Genomic DNA, 24,950 nt, shown 5'->3' with positions numbered 1-24,950 from the left:
CCTAAAGAATCCATCACTCAAATGATGAATAGTCCCATCCTCATTCAAATCAGCATACATCAAACCACTGATTAAAAAAAGGTCAAAGCGCAGAAGACCCAAGCAACTACAGACTGATATCCAACCTCCCCTTCCCAGCGAAGATCCTGGAGAACTACGTCTACAAAATCCATCTTAAACATGTCGAATCAAATGAAATACTCAACCGATCACAAGTTAGCTTCAGACCAATGAGAAACAGAATCAGCACTTCTATCGATATGGGGCGACCCGAAAATAAACGCAGAAGACGACACCCAATCGGCCCTGCTTCTATTGGATATATCTGCAGATTTTGACACAGACACCCAACACTAATAAAAAGATGGATGGAATTTGGCATACAGGAATGTGCACTAAAGTGGCTTACCTCATTCCTAACAAACCGAACCGAAAGAACCTTCCTACCACTGTTCACCTCAAACAACACAAATATAGCCTGTGGAGTCCCACAGAGTTCCAGCCTCTCCCCTCTACATTTCAACATCTAGATTGCCCACTGATGAAAATCATTCGATCCCACAGACTTAACGCCAACAGCTACGCAGACGACACAACTGATTGTTTTCACAAACAGAGCACAGGAACAAAATAATAACCTCAACAACTGCCTCACAACCATATACAACTGGATGACAACAAACCACCTCAAACTGAAGCCAGCAAAAACGGAAATAATGCTCTAACATGCAGGATTCGACAGAGGGAACCAACAACTGGACTGGCCAATCGGCATGGTAACGCAACCAGAAACTATCAATGTAGTAAACAACCTATGGATAATCAACAATGGACTATCACTGAAAACGCTAGTCAACGCAATCGCCAAAAAAAGGCTTCTTCCTCCTACAACTACTTAGAGGATAACTCACTACCTCTCCTTTCCCCACAGAACCCTCACAATCATATCCTAGATCCTCACAAGAATTGACTACGCAAACAGCATCGAGTTAGGAATGCCAGGAAGACTCGCCAAGAAACCCCAAAGGGTGAAAAATACAGCAGCCAGGATCCTACTAAGACTAAACAGAAGAGAACACATCACTCCAGCAGTGAAAAGCCTACACTGGTTACCAGTAAAAAAGCGCATCAAATTCAAAGGCACTCTGCATCGCCCACAAAGCCTTGCATAGACCAGGAATGGAATTTCTCCAAGACAAGATTAACCGGTATTGCCAAGGGAGGGAACTAAGATCCAGCAGTGACCTACAAATAGAGGCAAAACACAACAAAAAAAAGGTAATTTAGCAGAACAGAATTCTCACATCGGATTTCTAACACCTGGAACAACATGCCCAAAGTAATTAAAACCACAACACCTTCAGCAGACAATGACAACCTAGAAGGGACACCTGCAACAAAAACACCACAGACCAACAACTAGAGAGGAAACAAGATGGGGCCAAAGAACCGCAAACAAGAACCTGGCTAGATATCATCAAGCAGCGTCCCAAGGGCCGCTCCAGAGAGGGATCACAACGAACTGACCGACTTTACTAACCCTTTTCCCTTCCTGCTCCTCCTACAGGACTGACACTTCTACACCAGATCTTGGACTAGTCACACTCAAACATACAGAGAACCATTACTATGCCAGCATCCAGAGTGAGCCACCCACAAAGCCCATTACCATCTAAAATGCAACAACACCCAAAGATGCCGGACTACCTTACAGTTACGACCACCTGTGACTCTGAATCCCTTATGGACACTATCTAACCAGTGCACACGACCAACCTATCGTAACCACACAAACACTAACACCAACACAAAACACTACCATACACCCGAGGCATGGAATCTTACCCATATGGTTAAAATGCGCGAGGCAGCTCACAAATGACCACATGCAAAACCACACTCAGACACCAGTTCCTCCTGGTTCTGAACCTATCCTCTTCCCCTTTTGCCCCCCACTAACCTCCCCACCCCCCTTTTTTGCAGAGCCATGCAAGCACCTGGAGACTGCCGCTGGGTGGTAGCGGTGCATGGTAGAAATCAACTTAACATAACATAATGCCAGTAATGATACTATAAAAAGAATTCCCATCATGGCTCTGCCACACACTCCTGTTGGCTTTGCCTTTAAAAGTGTCTTGTCACAACAAGACATGTCCAAACTGGCAGCACAATGTAGGCGAGTCTAGATGCGTAATAATGCTTATGTTTGCTCTACCCTTGAAGCCCAGTGAAAAAAGCCACACCACAGTAAAAAATGGCTTGACTGGCTGCCCTAAATGCCAGTCCCGACACAACACTCCTCATTCTTGCTTTGTAATAGAATCCCAGTAAAAAAGAAAATGTCATGCCGCAGCAAAGAATGGCTAGACAGGGTGCCTCAAAATCCAAGTGCAGCTACATGAAAGCACATATCACCCTTTCTATTAAAAAAATGTTTTTGTACTGGCATCTATGATGGATACCCATTAAAAAGTGCTTTGTGATTGGGATTTTAAGATGGGCGCTGAGGGGAGAGCAGCGTGCTCGTGGACCTCTCACAAAAGACAATAAAGATAGATTAAAAAAGCCTTCCCCAAGCGGGGATTTATCGATGTAGGCTGCAGTGGTGGAGTGCAGCACCCCGGATCGCTGGGAGACTTCGGCAGAGGCGGGTGTTTGGCCTTCGTCTCCACAGTGTCTGAGGTGCGGAGGCACTGCGCCAGTGGCCGGTGCAGGCCGAGCTGAGAGACACGCTCACAGACCGCGAGCAAGAAGAACCACTCGGGGAGACCCGGAACAGCCGACGACCCGAGCAGCCGGGGACCCAGTGCGGTTGCGAGGCGGGCCGCCAGAAAGCGGACACTATCGGACGGCAGAGGAGCCTGTCAGGAAGTAGCCGCCTGCAATATTTGAGGCCCACCGGGCTGTATTCATGGAGCAGTAGCTCCCATACTGGCAAGTGCCAGCGGGAAGATCGAGCCAGGACTCTCATCAGAGAGATCAGGAGGATCCAGAGGGGCCATACCCCGTAGCCCACTGCTGAGAGCTGCGCAGAGGAGAAGAGTAGCCAAGAGGCCCGGGAGGGGCTGCACAGCGAAAGTCAAGAGGCAGGAAGGCAGCGACCACCTCACCCCCCATGGGGGAAGAACCATCACAGGTCTGCATGCACCCTGGCCCCAGGAAAGAGCGCAAGCCGGCAGAGGTTGGCCAGTGCATGCAGTGATTAGCAGGCAGTGATCCCCAGCTTTGAGCAGGGTGATGGTGAGGAGTGGGGGAGTGCGGCAGGAGGGTCCCTGCCCAAGCTTTAAAGCCAGCACTTTGCAGAGAAGACATGGGGAGGCCCAGTGATGTTATAGCCGGGGCGGCTGGAGGCCCGTTTGAGGTAAATTTGGGAGTTGCATATAGTACCTCAGCCAGCGCAACCCCATCATCTAGAAGCACACCAAGGGAGACAGGGGAGCAAGAGGCGCAACACGCATAGGAGCCACTGATCGGTGGGGCCCTGGCCTCCCCGGGCCAATCCTGTGGCCGAATAGATGGCTAAAGAGTCCACCTACATCTGTGGTGGGCAAGGAAGAACAAGGGAGAGGCCATTCGGTCAGGCTCAGGGAAGAGTGATCCTGGAAAAAGTCCAGGAGGAGGGTCATTTGAAACCCAAGGAGGAGGACAAACAGTGGCTCACCTGCGCAGAGTTAAAGGGGATTTCCAACCCCGTGCAAAGTCAAGGGCAGACCCACAAAGCAGTGGAGGGAGGAGGTTCCTACGCCCTGAAAAAGTGGCCAGAAGAGGTCCGAAGGGTGCGACACAATATTAGGGAAAAGAGGAGGGGGCAGGGCTCCCTCCATCAGACCTGCCTGCACCCTATGTCCAAATATAAGGGGAAGGACATGCAATCTGCCCCCAAGTCGGTGAAGAAACCACAGGACGACAATCTGCAGACCCTGGCGCAGAGACTGTGGTACCGGCTGGGTGAGATCAGGGGCCCAGGGCAGGAGAGAATTTGGGGGGTGCTGGCAGCCCCTGCAAAGGCTTAAGTGGTCACCCAATGCTTTCAGGATTTTGAGGACAAGATAGCGAACACCATTCAATCGCAGTTGAGCATGATGCGAGCGGAAATGTCCCAATCGTTGCAAGAGGTGTAGGGGACATAATGAAACTAGGCACGGACAGATGCAGCGGAGAGCGCCATGTAAGAGGTAGCAGGACACAAGGAAGATCGACAAGCTGGTACAGCAATTAGCAAGAGTCACGCAGAACCTCGAGACCCAGAGCAAAGACCTTGAAAACTGCTCGAAAAGATCTAATTTCAGAATAAAGGGCCTTGCTGAGGAGGTGGCGGACAAGGATCTACGCACAATGGCGCAGAAAGTGTTTGCGGACCTGCTGGAGGTGGAAGACTGGTCGGGATAGAGCTGGACATATACACAAAGGTGGGGGGAGTCAAAGAGGGGAGAGCCAGAGGACAGACCCAGAGATGTAGTGGTGGCCTTACACGAGTATGGGCAGAAGGAGAAGGTGCTGGCGGCTGCCTGGAGGGCCAGATCAACCAGCTACATTGGCTCGGAACTTCAGCTATTCCACGACCTCGCTCAGACCACCCTGGTGAAGTCTAGGATGATGGTCCCTGTGGTGCGTGCCCTTATGCGAGCGGACATATGCTATCAATGGACCTTTCCCTTTGGACTTCTAGGGAAGGGAAACTGCAGCTGGTCACCACCTGCGAAGAAGGTACGAGGGTACTGAAGATTGAGGACGAAGGTTCACCAAGGCAAGAACAAAGACCGGTGAGAGAACCGCTCAAGAGGTAAATGTGGGAGTGGACGAAGGGGTTAAAATAAACAGGGCCCGACGAAGGGGCAGGAGTGGGAGGTAACCACACGCCCATCGACATAGGAGCACCACGCTGTGGGAAAAGGGGGGTTACAGGAAGGAATGTTGTATCCCGCATGGGGAGGTAGTTAGGGGAAACATACCGGGAGGAGATGCGTGGTACAGGATCTACATGGGTCTTGGGGACCGTTACAGGTTTACTCTGGATTGTTACAAGGGGTCAATTCCAGAGATGATGGACGGGAGGAGCTAGAAGCTGGATGAGCCCGCCCAGAGCGGGGAGGTAAAGGGAGAGGGAATTTATTTGGGGGACGCGGGAGAGGAGATCCAAAACGACAGCCACTCATCATTAGTGTGAGCCGCACGGTAAGACGACCATGGGAAAGAGGGAAGTGCTTTGGGTGACCTCCCTAAACATCAGGGGGCTTAATTCCCCAGTTAAGAGAAGGAAGGTGGAACAGTTCTTGGGGCGGGGGACGTTGAGAATTGTAGCCCTCCAAGAGACGCATGTTCAGAGGAGAGACAGGTATAAGCTGAAAATCAAGGGGTACCGCCATCTGTTCCAAACAAACACCCCAGGGAAGACGGGTGGGGTGAGGGTGGAAACTTACCAGGCTTCCAGGTCATAGCTACAGAGGGAAACACAGAGGGTAGGTATCTGGCGGCCTCTTTCCAATGAAAGTGGACATATAAAGTGGCAGCAATCTACACCCCCAATAAAAGGCAAGATGGGTTCTTGCGGGTGACACTGACCATATTGGAGACTTTTGCCTAAGGGCAGATAATATTGGTAGGCGACTTTAATCTGGCCTGGGAACCAAGAGAAGACAGGAGCGTAAGGGTGTTCCACAACCAGGTGGCACCATCTGCCTGCTTGAACGAACACATGGCCCAATTAGCTTTGGTAGATGGCTGGAAGGAAGTGAGGGGGGCTGCACATTTTATTCCAAAAATCATAGATCCTTCTCAAAGATAGATAACTCTTGGATTTCAAGGTCACTATTGGGTAGGGTCACGGGGATAGAGCTAGGAGTGATCGCCCTATCAGACCATGCACCCATAATGATTACCTTAAATATGGGGCAGAACGAACCAGACCTATAGCGGTGGAAGTTCCATAGCCACATCCTTAAGGATGGAGTTCTATGTGAGGACATAAAGAATAAAATCTTGGATAACTTTGCACTTAACGCAATGGAGGGTGTACACAACCAGGTGCTGTGGGATGCGTTTAAGGCTACATTGAGTGGGGAGCTCATCGCGATTAAGTGTCAGAGGAACAAACTACTAGGTCTCTTTCAAGAGGAATTGCTAAACTTACACAAATAAGGGCGCAAATGGCAAATTACGCTGGGAATATGCTGCAAAGGGAATATCGGCCAATTAGGGGGCAATTAGATATTTTGCAGACTAGAGCTGCAGAGCGTTCATTGCTCTACCTCCAACAGAGTTATTATGTCAAAGCCAATAAGTCGGATCGCCTGTTAGCGAGGTTTATTAGGAAAAAATAATTGCAGAGAACAATCCTTAAAATAAAGGCGGGAGCAAGAAAGCACTGCTCTACCCAACATCATTTCTGTCTTCACAGAATATTATTCATCCCTGTACACATCAGAATCCCATGAGGACTGTCCCAAAGGGAATACCTGTCCCTGTGTCATCTCCCTAAGATCACTCATCAAGAATGGGAAGAACTTGAGGGAGACATTACTCACGAAGAAAGGGCGGCTATAGCTGCCTTGCCATCAAGAAAAGCCTGGGCCAGGACAGCTTTCCAGCCTGTTTCTACAAAACCTTTACAGGGGCACGGATACTGCGCTTAGTCCAGCTTTTCAACTTATTGGCACGGCGGGTGGGCAGGGTGTATCACCCAGACAATGGAAGAAGCCAAGGTTGTGCTGCTCCCAAAGCCGGGTAAGGATGTCACTCTATGCGGTTCGTACCGGCCGATTGCCCTTATTAATCTAGGCACAAAGATCTACACCAAGATTCTGGCGTCATGCCTGCATAAGCTCCAACCCAAACTGATTGATCCCGACCAGTCGGGATTTGTTAGGCATAGGCAGACCTCTGATAACATTCGGCAGGTCTGTCGTCTGTTTGAAAAAGTAAATAAATCTAGAACCCATGCACTTATACTAGCGTTGGATGCCGAGAAGGCATTAGACTGGGTCGAATGGCCATTCCTCTTCCATACCATGAAGGTTAAGGGATTTGGTTCTAAATTCCTTTCAATGGTAAAAGCTAACTAGCGAATTCCATCCTTGCACCTGGCAATCAACGGGCAACTTTCCCAGAGGGTCACGGTCTCACAAGGCACTAAGCAGGGTTGCCCACTCTTATACGCCACCCACATGGAGCCGCTCTTGGCCAGCATTAGGGCCTCTCCAGAAATTAGGGGGGATTCCCTTTGGGTTGAGGAGCAGCGTTTGCTGATGACATGCTCCTCTTGATCACAGAACCAGAAACCTCATTCCCAGGGATCTCGCAGGAACTTCTTCTCTTTGGGGAGGTGGCAGGGTAAAACAAAAGAAATGCCCACAAGTCAGTTATTAAACGTGACCACCCCCTCAGAAAATGTTCAGGAATCGCGGGGTATAGTACCCTATAGATGGGCAGAAACCAGCATTAGATATTTGGGGGGCCAGATTACTGGTTCTCTGGGTGCTCTTTACCGTGCTAACTACCAGCCTTTAGCGGAAAGGCTGCACCGGCTGCTGGCGGAATGGGTGCCCCTATCAATATTCTGGATGGGGAGGATAAATGCCCTTAAAATGGTAATTTTGAGAAGGGCGTGGCCTGGAGTGCCAGCAATGTGGCTGCTCCTTTAATGGCCTCTGCATGGGGACCGCAGTATTTGCCAAATAAAACATGTTCCCGCTGTGCTCCAACCACCTGCACTCTTGATCCTGGTTGCGGAATGATCAGTGCCCCTCCGGCTACATTCTGGGCCACTAACGGAGTCGGGAGCCCCGAAAACGCTGCGAGGAAGTCTCCCAACTGCAACTGCTGTGCAACCTGAAAATGGCGGGCTGCCGCTCCGGCCCCATCTCTGATCAGATGCCTTGCAGCGTTCTCTTTAGGGTTGCCCCCATCGGCTTGCTTCCTCCTGGGCTCTCCCGCGGTGCCTGACAGTGCTTCCTCACCAGACTGCGCCCGAACCGTGAGCGCATCCCAGCCTTGACTTCGGCAGGGAGCCCGACCCGGACTCAGCTACGTGGTTGCATTTTGCTGAAGAGGCCTCCCCCGACGTCCCGGCGCCTCCAACCCGCTGGGGCCCCACCGGAAGCCCCCTCACCTACCTGCAGCCTCCTCCTCCTCCTCCTCCTCATATCGGGGGCCGGACCCGCGGTCCGCGGAGGGTGCCGGCAGCTGCTTTTTGGATCCTTGGAGCCCGCCTTATCTGGCCGCATGGAGCCGGCCTACCCTGTGGGACGACTGGTCTCCTCCGGGGAGTGGGGGGTAAGGAAGCTGTGAACCAGCGTTACCTCTGAGGGTGGCACCAGCGTTACCTCTGAGGGTGGCAACTCCCCCCTCCCCCCCAACTCCACCCCACCAATTTTCAGCAGCAACACTGGTGCCCGAGAGGTGAGGCCTCAACAGGCGGCGGCTGCGCCCTGTTGCTGCGGTCCCCGGCCCGGGGGCATTGAATTGTGTTCTCTGCCCTGTGGTGGGCCCTCACACCGCTGCAGCGCTTCTCGTGCTCCCCACGGAACCCCAGCACCAAACATGATACTGTGACCACCCCCTGCACAGGGAGGAAGCTATCTGGGGTCCACTCTCCTTGATTGAAGTGGGGATTTTCCACCGCCTAGGCCCCCCCCGCCTATGCTGCAGCCTCGTGATGGTCGCCACTACTGTTGTTCTCTCATAGTGGCGGGTCAGCAAAGAACCTTCCCTCGGCACCCTCCGGAACAACGCATACACCCCACCTCTCTCAGGTGGGGAGGCAGACCATAAGGGACCCAACAAGCACCTCGGAGGGCTACATCCTGGACCCAAAGTCTCCCGGGCCCTTCGAGAGCTGCACAACAGCAGCCCAGGGGACCTCTCCATTGGGAAAAGAGGACTGATCCACCATGGACCACTGAGCTTGTTCCCTCTCCTCTCCCCCCGGAGCCCAAGTTGTTACCTCCTCGGAGTCCGGGACCCCCGGAATCTCTACAGCAGCCTGGCTAAAAACGACACCTCTCGACTTCCTGGGGCGCCCCTGCCCACCCCCAATCACCAACGGAACGGAGTAGCCTGCCCTCCACGCCTCCCTCTGGAGACACCCGGCACCTGGTGAGTAGAGCTCCTACGGCAGCCACAAGTTTGGGAGTCCCTTTTACTCCCCCCTCCTGCGTGCTAGTCACCTCTCCACCAAAGAAAAGGTTCTGACGGACCCGTCCCACCTGCTCTCCTCCTGGGGCGCCCCGGCCCACTCAAACCCCCTGCTACCATTAAAGCAAGGCTGTGCGGCCCCCCCAACTAGCACTGTAGGGCACCCCCACGACTTAACTAACACCGCACCCCTCATCTAACAGCAGGGCCCTTATACAAATATTGCTGGGGGTCGCCTCCTACTCCAGAACCATGGCTAAATCTCTGAAGCCCCCTAAATCAGCTTACATTTCCACCATGCTCCTGGATAAGGGGAAGAAAGCGGACCCACTAAAACTCACTCCTCAAAAAACGTCAGATGAGAAGGGGACCCTTGCAACCAAAGAAGACCTTCAGACTTAGCCCAAGAACACTCCAACTCATTAGCGGAAGTGCAACGCACAATTCAGACCCTGATGGACAGGACTGAGATCCTCGAATAAAAGCAGGAAGATCTGGAAAATCGTGCACGCCGCAATAACCTGTGCATACGGGGGGTTCCCTCCTCTGTCTCTGATAAGGAGCTACCCGAGTACGTGGGCAACTTTTTCCAGTCGCTGCTACCGAACTTAGATGACAAACAGCTGTTACTCGATCGTACCCATAGACTGCGCCCTCGCCGGGGATCCGACTCGGACTCCCCCCGGATGTAATTACAAGAGTCCACTTCTACAGTACCAAAGAGGCTATATCAGCGATAGGTCGCACCCGCGATGAACTATCATTCCAGGGCTCCCTTCTCCAAATGTTTCAGGATCTCTCTCCCTTGACCCTGCCGAAGCGCAGAGTATTGCACTCTCTCACGATCTTCCTCCGAGACCAACAGATCCGCTATCGATGGCTATTCCTGACAGCTCTACAATTCTCACACAATGGCACCCCATGAACCATCAGCCACCTCGAGGATGCAACATCGATCCTATGTCCTGGCTCTTCCGGGGGGGGCACAGGATCCTCCTCTCCTGGCCGAAAGACTTCTGAACCGGGAGCGGCAACCCCCAAGCCTAGGCGCGCTCCCTGGACAAGAGTGCAGAGAAACCGCAAACCTAAATGAAGAATCAATAGAATCCTTATAGCACACATAGCATTGGAACTAAGCTTTCTTGAGCATGCTGCGGGCCCCATGCGGTCCATACCCTCCTCCAGGGTGGATGTCACCGTTTTACCCCTGCGGTGATACTCAACCTCTTTGGCTGATGACAGCCTGGGTGCCGGGCGGAGATACCAATAAGTTGAAATCGGGCCCCCTGGCCACGGTTCTGTCCCCCTGTTGGAGGCCATTGTTTGAAGTTCATACCTCCCGTTGGAGATTCTTTGGAAAACCTCAGACCAGCCTCAGGAGAACCCGAAGCAGCTTGCCCCCCCACGACTATGGCTGACTTAACCACACACCCCCATTAAGCCCACCCTCCCGCGGCAAGACGACCTAGAGGACCAACCCCTGCACCTAAAACTGAAGTTCACCACCCTAAATGTCAAGGGCCTAAATTCCCTACCGAAGAGGAAATCAATCCTGCAGAGGCTGCAAGACGAGAGAACCGCAGTAGCCTTCCTACAACACTCACTTGATCCCGGCAGACTTCTCCCGCCTGCACAGCGGACCCTTTCCTCTACAGTTCTTCGCTTCCAATGGCACCAAGAAGGGAGGCACCGCCATTCTTTTCGCAAATGAGCTGAAACCGCAGGTCCTAGACTCACTACGATGCCAGGAGGGCTGCTTCATCGCAATTAAAGGCATCATTTTTTACCAACTCTACAACCTCATCTCAGCCTATGCACCGGATGAGCATCAGGAGGGGTTCTATCGGGACATAGAGGAGTCTCTCCTTCCATTCATTGAGGGGCAAGTCATCATTGGGGGAAGACTTTAACGGGGCCCCAGACCCAATCAAAGACAGATCATCCAAGGACCTAAGACTGACAAAAGATCTGCTCCACCTGTTTCGAACGCTGAATGTCGTTGACTCCTGGAGGGTGTTATTCCCAGAGGAGAATAACTTCACTTTCTATTCATATGTGCACCACACCTTCTCCAGAATTGACTTATTGCTAGCCTCCCCCCCATTTCCTGGCCTTCACAGACGACGTTACCATAGGCCCTCGGATCCTTGCAGACCATGCTCCCGTCTCTCTGATCCTGCGAGCTCACAACCCCAACCCCCCCCCTTGCCGCCAATGGAACTTGTATGACCCTATCCTAGGCGATATGGCAGTGTGGGACTCTATTGCCAGAACAATAAAAAACGTCTTCATGGAAAACTGTGATGAGGATACCTCCCCAGCCAACACTTGGGACGCCATGAAGGCGGTTGTTACGCTCACCTGGCTCCCACAGAGGCGTCGATCTGAACTGGACAGCTGCGGTCTCCACCAATGTGACGCGTAGGGCCGAGATGACGGACTGGACTGGCCCACCTAGCTTCGTTTGCTTGCCCCTTAGGAATATTCTTCTGCAAATGGAGAAAGGGAATTAACCACCCGTGGAGTTGAGCGTAAATCCCCCCACCCCCGCTGTTCTCCCCACAGATCACCTTTGATGTCCCCTCTTATAGTCTCATCTGATGGTTTGAAAAGATGAGCTCTCCATCCTGCATTGAGCGCAGGGGCGCGTTGATAACCAGTTACTTCACTTGCTCGAAGGAATTGGTGAGTTCCAGAACAATATTGACTCAGAAAAGTATGTAGTTCGTAAGAGTTCACATGTCTGACTTTCACTCTTCTCCGATTCCTTGCAGTTTGCAGCTTGACCCCAGCAAAGAGTTCCTCGTGGTAGCTGACGAAGTTCAGGTAAGGATTTGGCTTATCCTACACAGTTCAATAAAATAAGGCCAGAATGTAACCTGTTGCTTGCTCCCTTATTCAGGTGTGGAGAGAAAATATGAAGTTCGGGGAATAATGCCTGCGGCGGTAAAATTAGGTAAGTCTATTGCGGTGAGAAGAGTTCACCTTGTTTGTCCCTTTGTCTCACCTTGTTGTCCTTTTGTTCCCGTTAGGGGCCAGGGTACGGCGAGGATGCAATGGAGACTGTGCTGACCCGTGAAGAGGAATAGTACCCCCGGCGGTAATCAGGTAAGTCTATGGGGGTAGTTACTATTGCCTCTGTTTATTCCCTTGGCTCACCTTTGCTGTTCTTGTGTTCCCCTTAGGTGCCAGCGTGCGGCGGGAACGTGCAGAAGGATGCGGCGGATCGTGAGGATGCTGCGAAGGCCGGTGAGTTCAGCGCGGCGCTGCAGCAGGCGAGGCGGCACGCGTAAAATGCTTCTTTCTTCCAGCTCGAAGGCGCGGTGGATCCAGAATTCAGGTAAGGATCAGTTTTGCTCTTATTCTAACCTTTTCTCCTTCTGTACCTTCCTTTTTCTAGGAGCTGCAGACTTGAGGCGGGCGTGGCAGAAAACTGGATGCAGGCTTGCAGACACGGTGAGCGTTACGCTGCTGGATGCAGAATAACTCGAAGCATGTGCTGCTCTTCGGGCGTGGTTTAAATAGCCTCCAAAGTAGTCCCAGGTAAGTATTCCTCCCCAGCCCCACCTGAGTAAAAAATAGTCCCAAGGTAAAATAGTCCCTTCCAAGCCTCATTTGGCTTGGAGCTCTGCAGCATGGTCTGCATCAGGTAAGCTTGCAGCATGGTCTGCATCAGGTCAGTTCCACTCTATGCCCCCAAACTGCCCCTAGCAAGGGTTTTTGGGCTTGCTCAAAATAACGTGATGCCTGCTTCTGGGGTTGCTGGACCTGGTCTGGTTCCCCGGGGATAGGCATCATGACAGCGGTGCTCAGAGGGGAGCTGATCCCCCGAGGCGCGTCCTTCCACAAACGAAAACATGCCACCTATGCAGTCCTGGAAGCCGCGGTCCGAGAGGAGGAAGCCATTCACAATCGAAAGAGCTGGTCCCCGAAATCCTACAGGGCCTGGCAGGCGGCAAGAAAGAGACGGCAAACCTACTAGCCAGAACAAAACAATGGTACTACGTCAACAACAATAAGGCCAACAAGCTGCTGGTAAATAAACTGGCCGAAGTGAAGAAAAGAAACACCATCCTGGACCTACGTGGTTTTCAAGGGGTGGTCCAATTTGCGGAAGGCGAGAAGCTTCACCTGGTGGTTAACCATCAATCGGGAGATAATGACGGCAGTGCCGAGGAACCCTCTCGAACAACAGTCTTACATTCGAGAGGCAGCTCTTCCGCCCCTCACTCCCGCGGCAAGGGAAGGACATTAATCGCCCATCACAAGGGAAGAAGTCGAGGAAGCTAGAAAAATCTTGAAGTCCAAGGCCCCAGGTCCATACGGTTTCTCCACCCGATTCCACAAACTCTTCCGTTTGCAACTGGTGGCCCCCTTAGCCCGGCTCTTCAACTTGTTTGCTGCCACAGGGAACATCACTGCAACTATGCAGGAATCCATCACTGTCCTTATCCTCAAGTCCAGGAAAGATCCTAATGACAATAGCTCGTACAGACCCACCTCCCTATTAAATCTAGATGCCAACATATACTCCAAGATTTTGGCCAACTGCCTCGCGCCTTTCCTCCCCAGCATTATAGGCCCAGACCAGACTGGCTTCATAACCAACAGGTCGACGGGGGATAATATCTGCAGAGCATTAGACCTTATAGAGATCGCCAATCAGGAAGCACAACAACTCGCCCTGCTGGCCCTAGATGCAACCAAGGCCTTCGATAAAGTGGACTGGACTTACAAACACCTCACCCTGGAGGCCTTCAGCTGTGGCCAAACTTTCCAGAAAATGGTCCTGGCTAATTATCAATCCCCCAGTACACGGTTGAGAGTCAATGGCCTCTTGTCGGATCAGATACCCCTTACGTGTGGAACGAGACAAGGATGCCCCCTGTCCCCCTTACTCTTCGCTTTGGCCATGGAGCCCCTGGTCCAACGCATTCCTTGATATCCCCGAATCAAGGGCCCTCAGATAGGCCCTGCCCAGCATAAGATTGCCCTTTACGCTGATGATGTGCTGTTGACCATCACCTGACATTAAGGCTTCCATGAAGGCAGCCCTGGCTTAAATTCAAAGTTTCGGGAGTGTATCAGGTTTCGCCATCAATTTTGGAAAGTCAGTGGCCTTAGGGGTGGGCCTGAGCCCAGGCGAAAAATAAGCCCTAGAAGCGCAAAGCCCATTCCAATGGAGCACCAATTCCATTCCTTACCTGGGGGTCCGGATCCCTGCCCACCCAACAAAAGTATACCAGACAAACTTTCCCCCCCTCTTTGAGGAACTGGAAAAGGACCTCACCCGATGCCAGCCACAAAAGATCTCCCTTTTGGGCTGCATTATGGCATGCAGGATGAACCTTCTCCCACGGTTCCTCTACGCCTGCTCCTCCCTACACACGTCAATTCCACTCCCCCTACCCCCCTGCAGTGGCTACAAAGGAAAATGATTGACTTTATCTGGAGGGGCACGAGAGCGTGCATCCCCCGAAAGACCGCAAAGAGTAGTGTGAAATTGGGAGGATTGGGGGTCCCGGACCTCTGCAAATACCAAATCACAGCACAGCTGGCTCACATTCAAGCATGGGGTATCGCTTTGGGCGCCCGAAATGGGTGAAGATCGAACAATCCCGGCTCTGCCTCCCCCTCCGCTTTCTCCCGTTTATTCCCTCCGCCCTGTGCCACGCTTGCTGACCTCCACCAATCAATCAGGGCCTGGGACTGGGCCCGCAGACACAAAGGTATCCCAGGGGTCCTGAGTACTTTCTCCCTCATCTTTCTCAGCGCAGGATTGGGTGGCGTGAGGCCTCGAATCGCCGGGGCAGCTCTTCGAGGGAGACGGCCCTCGCACCTTTGAGCAATGCAAAGTAGCTTTCCAACTCACGGATACCGATAGGTTCACCTACGCCCAACTGAGACATTGGTGCTCCCACCCGCAGAACCGAGCTGCAGCGACACAGGCCCCTGCTCCCCTAGAGCTCACAGTACAAGACCTGCCGGGCCGAGGGAAGATCTCGGCCCTTTATAAACTATTGCAAGAGTACCCCTTTCGCAGTAAACCCTCTTACATGGCCCAACGGGAGGCAGACTTGGATCATGTTATAGAGGACCAAACATGGAATAGACATCTGGTCAAGAACACGTGCGGCCTCCCCCTATATCACCAACCGGGAATGTGCCCACAAACTGCTTCTACACTAGTACTCCCCCCCCCCCCCCTTCTTCGTCTTCCTCACTTCCAGCAAGCACTGAATCCACATTGCTGGCGCCTTTGCGGCCTCCCAGGATCCTATATCCACATGTGGTGGACCTGCCCTAACGTAAGGGAGTTCTGGTCTCAATGCCTCGCCATAATAAAAGGATATTACTCAAGTGGCAATACCATTGGCCCCCGAGCATATCCTCCTGGGGATTCCGATCCCAGACTCCTACCCAAGAACAGGAAGGAAGGCGGCGTTGAAAACCCAACTCCTGCTGGCTGCCAAAATCACTGTGGCACGCACCTGGAAGTTCACAGACGGCCCTCTGACGACCCTTTGGTGGGTAAAAATGTGGGACATTCTAATTGCCGAAAAGGTCACGGCAGCCAAAGCAGGCTTCCTTCATCGGTTTACAAACATTTGGGCACCGCTGTTAGACTATGACCAGACCTATCCGGCCCTGACCTATAAACCACGCTTGATTGCGAGAGCCTTTCACGTAACCAGCAAATACTTGTCGCCGGACCCGGCCCAATAAGACTGGGAAACAAGCACCATCTGGGGATAACGAGGGCGTGATAGGGGAATTGTCAATTTACATGCATTCTGGGGGCGGTAAGCAAATGTTAATGTATATGTTCTCTTGTACGCTGATTAATAAATAAACAAATAAAAAAAAAATGTAATTTTGACAAACACTGTGTACTATTTCACAGCCATGCCAGTGGGGGTTCCCCAAGGTTTCTTCAGGACCCTTCAAAACCATGTGAGGTCATTTATTTGGAACAGCAAAAGACCCTGGGTAGCTATGCAGATGCTAACTCCCAGAAGCAAGGGAGGGCTGTGAGCACCAAATTTCCACCTACATTTACTTGCGGCTCAAATCAGAGTGATCCGGGATTGGTTCAGGGACGATCGCAGGAAGGTCTGGTGTCGAATGGACAAAGCGGTGGTGGGTTCGCCGCTGGGCGAGGTGTTCTGACGACCCAAGGTGGATAGACCTAAAATCATGTACCGCAGCAGGGCAGGGGCCATAGTGGGGGACTCATGAGAGCTGGTGCGCATGGTGAACTTGGCCAACTTCCCCTTCCCGCTGATATTGCTGTTTAGAAATCCCCAGTTCACACCGGGTATGGAAAGGGGTGCCTTCAATGGGTGGGAGGAGGAAGGGTGTCGCAAACTACATGACATGTTCTCGGGTCAGGACATTAAATTCTTTACACAGTGCAAGCAGGACTTTGGGCTAGATGAGCCGAGGAGGCATTGCTACTCTCAACTGAGGCACTGGCTTACGAACCCAATGGTCAGGTCAGCGGCCACCAGGGATCTCACGCCCTTTGAACAGTTCCCAACGATGGACACTTGGACAGGCATTTGGTAGAAGCGTTATATGGGATTATAGAAGGGGCAAGGAGTCAGGCATGGCACTACATGGAGCATTGGGAAACTGCAGTGGGGCAGCCTCTGGAGGGGGAAACTTTGGACTCAGTTATGGGCAGATATCCCCAAGCGTACTTAGGCCAGATTCAGGAGATGTGGGTTGAGATATGGTCCAATGGCGTCTCACCACAGAAAAGCCTACATAAATTCTACCCAACTGCGTAAGCACTCTGCTGGAGGGGATGTGGGCAACTGGGACTGAGGAAGCATATCTGGTGGGAATGACCAGTCCTACAGCCTTTTTGGGACATGATCTATGGATCAATGAATAGCATTTATTGGAATCAGATGCCAGACAACCAATGGCCATCCTGGGAATGGGCGGGGTTCAGGAAAATCTACCCTCGAAAGCTCAAAGCAAGACATATGTCATCCCGATAGTGGCGGTAACGCTTGTGGGGGCATACAAATGGAAACAAAAAGCTGCTGCCACAGAACATAAATGTGTTAGTAAAATCTGGAACTTTGTGGCACTGCAGTCAGTGACCTATTGGATTCAAGGGAATTACCAAAGTTTCCTCTCAGACTGGGACATTATCCTGCATCAACTGCAGCGGGACTCGCAAGCCGCATGGTGCCTGAGGAAAATGAGATGGTTGGGGCTGGTGCGAGTACTCGCGCCACTTGAGGAGGGCGCCTTCACAGGAAGCTGGGAGGAGATATGGCTGAAGTTTCTAGGGAAGGCAAAGAATGGGCAGCGTCGGGCTTGGGGGGGCTGAAGTCCTCCCACATTGATGCAGCAGTTATCATAATGTTGTGAGGCCCAGCCCGGGCTCAGATATCAAAAAGCTGTCACATTTGTCACCTCGGAGAGCGGTGTATTTACTTAAAAGTAAATACACCGCTCTCCAAGGTGAGAAAATAGTCTTTTACTGTGACTGTGGCCTCAGCAAACGCTCCGAGGACAGAAACCTGCCAGGGGATGAGATCAATAGACCCATATTGTGGAAACTAAAGGATTAACAGCTGGGCTCAACTTTTAGTTGGCCCGTGCCCCCAGTGATTAGCGTTCCTTTAACTAAATAGCCTCTGAGATGCAGAGGTGTAGACAGGGAAGGGCCTGAGAGGGTCCAGAGGGAAACAGGTAAGAAAAAAATATATGCATGCATGCATGTGAAGGTGTGTGTAAGTGCGTGTGTGTATGTATGTATGTATGTATGTGAGGGGGTGTCCAAGTGCATGCGTATGAATAAATGCTGTGTGAATGGTGTACATGGGTGCAAGTACGCATGTGAATGAGAATGCAGTGTGAATGACAGACGCTGTATGGGTGTGTGCGCGCGCGTGCCAGGCTCGGACTGGGGTATAAAATTGTCTCAGGCACCAATGAAAATGTGGCCCACAGTTGCAAATGGCAATTCATTCCTTTTGTGATAGTCTGTTTGACTAGTACCCGGGGGGGAGTTTTTCGATAAAATGTGATGCAAATTGTGCAATTTAAAGAATGTTATTCAGCAACCCTGGTCAAAACTACAGCCGCATATTGAAGTAACTCATCAAACTAGCCCACATTGGCCAAAAAAAGGCCCCACTTTGATCAAAACATCTGGCCCACACTAGCATTTTGCGTTTTTTTTTGGTTCGGGCATTGCCCTATTGCCCTATAGCCCAGTCCGAGCCTGGCATGCCCATTGGAGCATGACATTTTTTTGCCAGGAGCATGGCATGTTTCACTGGCATTTTTGGCCAAAGCAAAGCCAACTTGAGTGTTATTATGTGACGGATTGGTTGCAGTAGAGGAAGGGTACTGTAATGGGGCTGACTGGGTCCTACTGTGGCATTGAATTTTGCACTCGCATTACGGATAAAGCCAGCCAGCTTTGTGAGTGTTCTTACATGAGGGAGGGCATGTTTCCTTATTGTGGCATGGCATTGTTTTACTGGTGTTAAGGCCAAAGACAACACTGTAGGTGTTCTTGCATAGGCCGGGGAGGGTAGTCTTTGTGCAGCTCGTAAAGCAATGTTTTCTTACTGTTGCACGACATTTTCTACTGGAATTAGGGGGCAAATACAACATGATTAGTGTTCTTATATGGGTGTACTGATAACATATTGATATAAAATGATCACCCAACCCGAAGTTGGTACTCGTTTATTGACCTCAGAAGGATGAAAGGGCGCGTGGGCCTTGCTGGGATTTGAATCTGTGACCCGTAGATCACAAACAGATTGCAGCAACAAGGGCTCAACCCGCTGACCTATTGTACCAGCTAACCGGCAAAGGCTTGTTTTCTTACTATGGCCTGGCTTTTTTTTAACTGGCATTAAGGCAAAGCCAACAAGAGCATGTTCTTACGTGGGGATACGGCATATATTGGCTGAGCCAGCATGAACATGTTTTGTTATAGTATCATTACTGGCATCATGAGCACTTTCTGATGTGGGAATACTGGCACATATAGGAGCACCAGAATCAGTATGAAAATGTTTTTTACACTTGCAGGGTACTGGCATAAAATGTGCAAAGGCATTGTGAAAATGTGTTTGGAAATGCTCCTGTGCATTGTTGATAACTTGGCATCTAATGGACTTTTTCATGTCTTACCCTACAAAACCGATTGTAAACTGTGTGACTTTTTACCTAATGCATCGCAGAAAGTGTACTGTAAAATTCAACATTTCAGCCCCTTATTTAAAAATAATTTTCTGGGGGAGAACTCCTCTGAACCCATCTGGGTTGGTTCGCTCTCCCTCGCTACGCTTGGTAGGTCATACAAATTCGGTTGGGGGCAGAACAAACCCAGTTCCCTCTTCGGGCTCCCCTTAGGGTGAGCCCTACTATGTTTGTTCAAGGCCCCACTTGTTACACAATCCTGGCTACACCCCTGTTGAATTGGGGTGAAAGATGCCTCTAATGGGCCAAAGGAAGCCGTAATATCTATTAGGCCTCACGGGCTTGTGGTGGGGATCAACAGAACAATAGGTTTAATTACCCCACTCACTGCCAGCTAACCCCTCCCAAAATGTTGTGGCTGGCTCCGCTCCTAAGGCGAGGACTATGGGGGCGGGCGGGGGGGGGGGTATCTCAAACGGTGCAAGGGCCCGTACACCGGCTGGGGAGAGAGCTAGCCACTCACAGAAACTTGGAACCGGAAGCCATCTACAGAGTTTATGAACTCGGGGGTGGAGGGGTGTTAAGTTTAATGCTTGGGTTCAATGAGTACAGGGAGTCGTTCAGCTTGGGTTAACTTCTTTACTAAGTTGACACAGAAGGTAAGTACAAATGGAGTAATTAAATCAAGTATATAACAGGGAGAGACATCCACCGGCCCTCTCATCATCCTAGTCCAGGCCCCAACTGACTTCATGGAACACCCAGACACAGTTCATCCATAACATTCCACACCAACATTCCGTCAGGGGCTCATGCACACAGATCTATCAACCAGGAGGAAAAGTACAAACACAACACATCTTCCCCCTTTATGAAATAAGGATAACAACAGAGGAGGAAGTAAGGGAACAATACTATAGAACTCTGTAGAACAATCCAAGAAAGACATCTAACCCAGACCGTACTTTCATCACCAAAACTTCCATACCAAGTAATATGCTCAGAGCAAAGCTGCTTGCTCAACTCCACCAAACTTTAAACCAGCTTCTATAAACTAAAATCCAACTCATACATTAAACCAACTCCGTAGCGGGCCCACAACGGACATCAAACACAGGGAACCAGCCCTCACTCACAAAACCAAACCAAACCAACAACTCGGACACCATACCATCATCATCCATTATCCCTTAACAAGGTGTGCAAGGACACCATAAGAAGTTAAACACCTCCAACTGTTTCCACCAACACAGGATACCAATTTCTACAAATAACAACATCAGCATATTTCATGCTCCCAAAGTAGCGTGAGCAGGACACACATCCCAATACACTAGGACAAATGTCAGAACCACTAATCCCAACACAACTCAGCAACAGTGTAAGAACCTCAAATCACCACAATGCACATGGTGCAATTACACCAAATCACTGAAGTGCACCTAGTACGAAGGATTCAAATTTCACCCAACTTGCACCTTTTTACCGGGACCACAAATCCCAATACACTCTCACACCTACTGCACCTAGTGCGAAGGACACCAGTTCCACCAGAACCAGAACCTTTTACCGGGACCATACATCCCACCGAAACACCAAATAGTTAGAATGCACCTAGTGCGAAGGACACCAGTTCCACCAGAACCAGAACCTTTTACCGGGACCATACATCCCACCGAAACACCAAATAGTTAGAATGCACCTAGTGCGAAGGACACCAGTTCAACCAGAACCAGAACCTTTTACCGGGACCATACATCCCACCGAAACACCAAATAGTTAGAATGCACCTAGTGCGAAGGACACCAGTTCCACCAGAACCAGAACCTTTTACCGGGACCATGAGTCCCCCTAAAACTTGGCAACCACGCTCATCCCAGCACAGAAAGACACTCACAGCTCTCCCCATACAAGCAAAGATAAATTGAGAGTATAAGAATGGTAAGCGGGAGTTCACCACTACTACCAAGTCCATATTCTTTACCCTACAAAGTCCTTTGTGTTTGATGAACCTGTGAATGGAAATGTGGTTAGCCAAAATAACATACATAATGCAACTCATCATGTCACACATGAGAAACTGAAACAGAGGCCACTACAACCATAACATCCAACCTCTCACAGTCACCCAACCCTGAAAGCCATAGCAACAATTCTGCAACGAAATGATCTAACAGGCCTCACATGACATTTTAATCCATGCAATCTAAATGCCTCTCTGAAATTGTCGAAATGTAAAGACTAAACTGGTATGGCAGATAATCAGCATGAACTCTATAGCTCCTCCCAAAAAAAAACATGCAGCACTTAGACAATGAATAGGTATTAGATAACACCCTTTATACCAAGCTTTTTTTTCCACTGTCTCATCACCCTTCGAATAACATCCGGCGATTTGCAATGAGAAAAAACATCAACAGTACCTCATCCCAGCACAATCAATGCATCACTCGTGTTACAAACTGTGTTTTCCACAGTAAATGACATGCCCGCGCCGTGTTGTAGCCAAACAAACATCGGAGCATTGTTGGATGCAATCAAAATAGCTGCGCACTTCTTTTCACACGCAGCATCGCAGCCTTCACTGAAACTTGAAACCCTGGGTGAAGTACATTATTTAATTCTTTATGTAGGCACTGTCTCCCAGAACGTTTGCAGCCCAGAGTTGCTATGCATCTGAATACCGAACTGGGGTCCGTTAATGTCACGTTGGAATGTTCCTTTTTCAATGCAGTACATGCATAGTTCATAACGCCCACTGGCTGCCGAACTTTCAATGCGCGACGTTATATTCCTGTAAGAAACACGGAACTGGGCACGTTTTCCACGTTGGAAGGTCCTTTTTTCTGACCTTCGTAGTCCTCTTAGTGACGCCGTCACAGTGCTGCCGGGGCCTGGAATGCCGGGGAGAACATTCCACATCAGCCATAATCTCCAACTCCCCCAGCATCCAGCTGACGTCACCATTATGATGGCGAGGGCGGCCACGGAATGAGAGCTCCACTCCAACCGTCGTTCTGGACCGCCGCAATGCATTCACTCGCCCTGGTCCACTCGGCGCTGCACAGGCCCAAAACAAAACAGCCGCCTGAAACGCAAACACTACGGCCCACCAGAAGAGAAGCCAGCAAGGAAGAGGTACGGTCAACATTGTGTTGGTGCCTACAGGGACGGCACTGACCGCACAACGCTACCTCAATTGGTGGCTGTTGGGACCTCCTCCAACTATGTTCCAATATCTGTCGGCACTCACAGATGTTCCCCAGGGGCCCCGCAGTCACATTTATGAGCCAACCCTCCAGCCAGCTCAAATGTATAATGGGTAACTCTTGATGGGAAAACATCCAGGCCATAACGCCGTCCAACGGGCTAATTGCTATGACCGTATGGGTCCTTTCATGTTCAATGCCCCCTAAGGTGCAAGCGCCGGCCCCCCTTTTTATTAAACTGGGCGCAGTCTATTGCCAGCTCTGGCAAACGGGGCACGCTCACCTTATGGCCAGGGGTGGCCGGTGGATGTCTTCTATGGGACTCTTCTTCTTTCTGTCCCTTTTTCTGCTCTGTTTTCCTTTTCTTTCCCTTTCGTGTTACTCCTTCCTTTAGTGTACTTTCCCAAGATCCTCGTCGCCAATGTTAAGTTTAATGCTTGGGTTCAATGAGTACAGGGAGTCGTTCAGCTTGGGTTAACTTCTTTACTAAGTTGACACAGAAGGTAAGTACAAATGGAGTAATTAAATCAAGTATATAACAGGGAGAGACATCCACCGGCCCCCTCATCATCCAAGTCCAGGCCCCAACTGACTTCATGGAACACCCAGACACAGATCATCCATAACATTCCACACCAACATTCCGTCAGGGGCTCATGCACACAGATCTATCAACCAGGAGGAAAAGTACAAACACAACAAGGGGACAGGACTGGGTGCGTTGTAGGTTACATGTGTTGAGATCAAGGGGTAGGGAAGAAGTTGTGGGGCGAGAAGGGATGGGGGTAACATGTGTTTTTACTGTTGAAAATGGCAATAAAATAAAATAAACATTTTAAAGTGCAGTGTTACTGTACTGCCCTCACCAGTCAAAATCAGCTCACTGGCCCAGCACAAACACACCCACACACTTTTCGACTCAACATTCACTCATTCACACACCGCATTAGTGAGTGAATGCTGTGTGTGAATAAGTGAGTGAATGTTGATTTGAGGAGTGTGTGGGTTGCAGAGGATCAGAAGTGACCTTCCCATACATTTTATATCCCCATGCACCTGTTGCAAATAGGTACAGGGAAATGTGTTGGGTTTAACCTTGTCAAACCCTAAATTCACATTTTAACAAAATGTTTTTCCCCCCAGTGCTTTGAAAAGTGTATGCCTTTTGAAAAACGGGATTTACTTGAAAAATCTCAGAATCCCTTCTCACCATCTGCCTTGCGCAGTTGTGCATTTGGTGGGAAAATAGCACCTCAGTGTGCACACATTTACATTTCCTTTGTGGAGTAGTCAGCGCAGGTAGGCAAGGGGGAGAATTTGTGTAGCAGCTGCGCAGCAGTTACTGCATCTGGAAGCATTCCAGAGCCTGAACTGTACGTAAATGAGCTTCGGAGCAGGTACTGCGTCATACGATACCAACAACAACAGGCTGCCCTGTGTAATTTCAAAACCAGATGTTTAGAAAGTCAAGTACTTACAATTTTTTATTTCAACATGTGATACGCACAATACTACGAATTACAGCTTCCGCTGCAGCCTCTTCAACGTGCATTTTCCAGAAGTTGCAAAAGGGCTCCTCTTGCCAATATAACAACAAATGGGTGAGGACGAACTAAGTTAATGCATGTTAAAAGAAATGCATATTACATTCACTACAAAAGTTGGATCGCACGTTCTCACCTGATGCTGCCTGGAAACGAAAAAGGAGCGTTTCATAAAAGGAGGCATTATGCTGCTTTCATTATCAACTAACATCTAAAGTCCCTATGAGACCGGTTACTATTGTGTTTGTTTAAAAGTTTGCCGACACTTTCTGAAATGCCTTTATAGCGTGATGACGTGTTTCACGTAGTTCTGAAGTGCCGTTTTCACGTGCAGTGTTGCCATGTTCGCTTATTATAAACCACCTTGTGCTTGTTTTTGCCCAAAGTCGCTTTTGATATTTGCAGGTCTCTTGTCGCTGTTTTTGTTTGCTCGTCTGACCGTCTGTATGCGTGTAATTGGGCTTGTTTAAATTGCCCATTACACGTCGCCGGCTTCACAGAGTGTCCTGCAATGGGCTGTTGAGAGCTCTTTATGACCAATGAATTGCTTATCACCATGTTTCCTGATAATCCCTCTCCTTTTTAGAGCTGCAGGGTTGACTGGCTCCTTTTACACTGTTCCTTTTGTTTTTATCAGCTGATCAACATACCTTTTAGGGCGGCTAAGTGCTTAGGGAGAGAATCAAGGTGGACTCCATTCCATGCAGGGCAGTATTTTTTTTTTATTGTGTATTTATAAGGCGCTTATACATCTAGGACGTGTTTCAAATTGCCAGGTATATTTCGGTGCTGATGGGTTTGTTTTTCCTATTTTGATTGCAGCAACAGCGGATCTTTGTGTGCCTTCTTGGCTGGTAGGTATTATCCCCGGCTCCCTCCGCTC

General features: G+C 50.2%; 1 protein-coding gene across 2 annotated transcripts in view; it reads right to left on the bottom strand.

Annotated features, from left to right (window-relative positions):
* The window catches only part of RBBP8 (RB binding protein 8, endonuclease), a 2,310,314-nt gene that overhangs the window by 2,251,741 nt on the left and 33,623 nt on the right, over positions 1–24,950 (bottom strand). The window contains exon 1 of one of the 2 annotated variants that reach the window (XM_069620893.1): positions 24,204–24,296. The exons of the other annotated variant lie outside the window; for it this stretch is intronic. The gene's annotated coding sequence lies outside the window, so the exon portion shown is untranslated. Of the gene's footprint in view, positions 1–24,203; positions 24,297–24,950 lie in introns of those variants that run through there. 2 annotated transcript variants of the gene reach the window in all.

Source organism: Ambystoma mexicanum, chromosome 5q (assembly GCF_040938575.1).
Source record: "Ambystoma mexicanum isolate Mex_15411 chromosome 5q, UKY_AmexF1_1, whole genome shotgun sequence".
NCBI lineage: Eukaryota > Metazoa > Chordata > Amphibia > Caudata > Ambystomatidae > Ambystoma > Ambystoma mexicanum.
The sequence above is the reverse complement of the archived record's forward strand: the minus strand, read 5'-3'. Positions and strand labels throughout refer to the sequence as shown.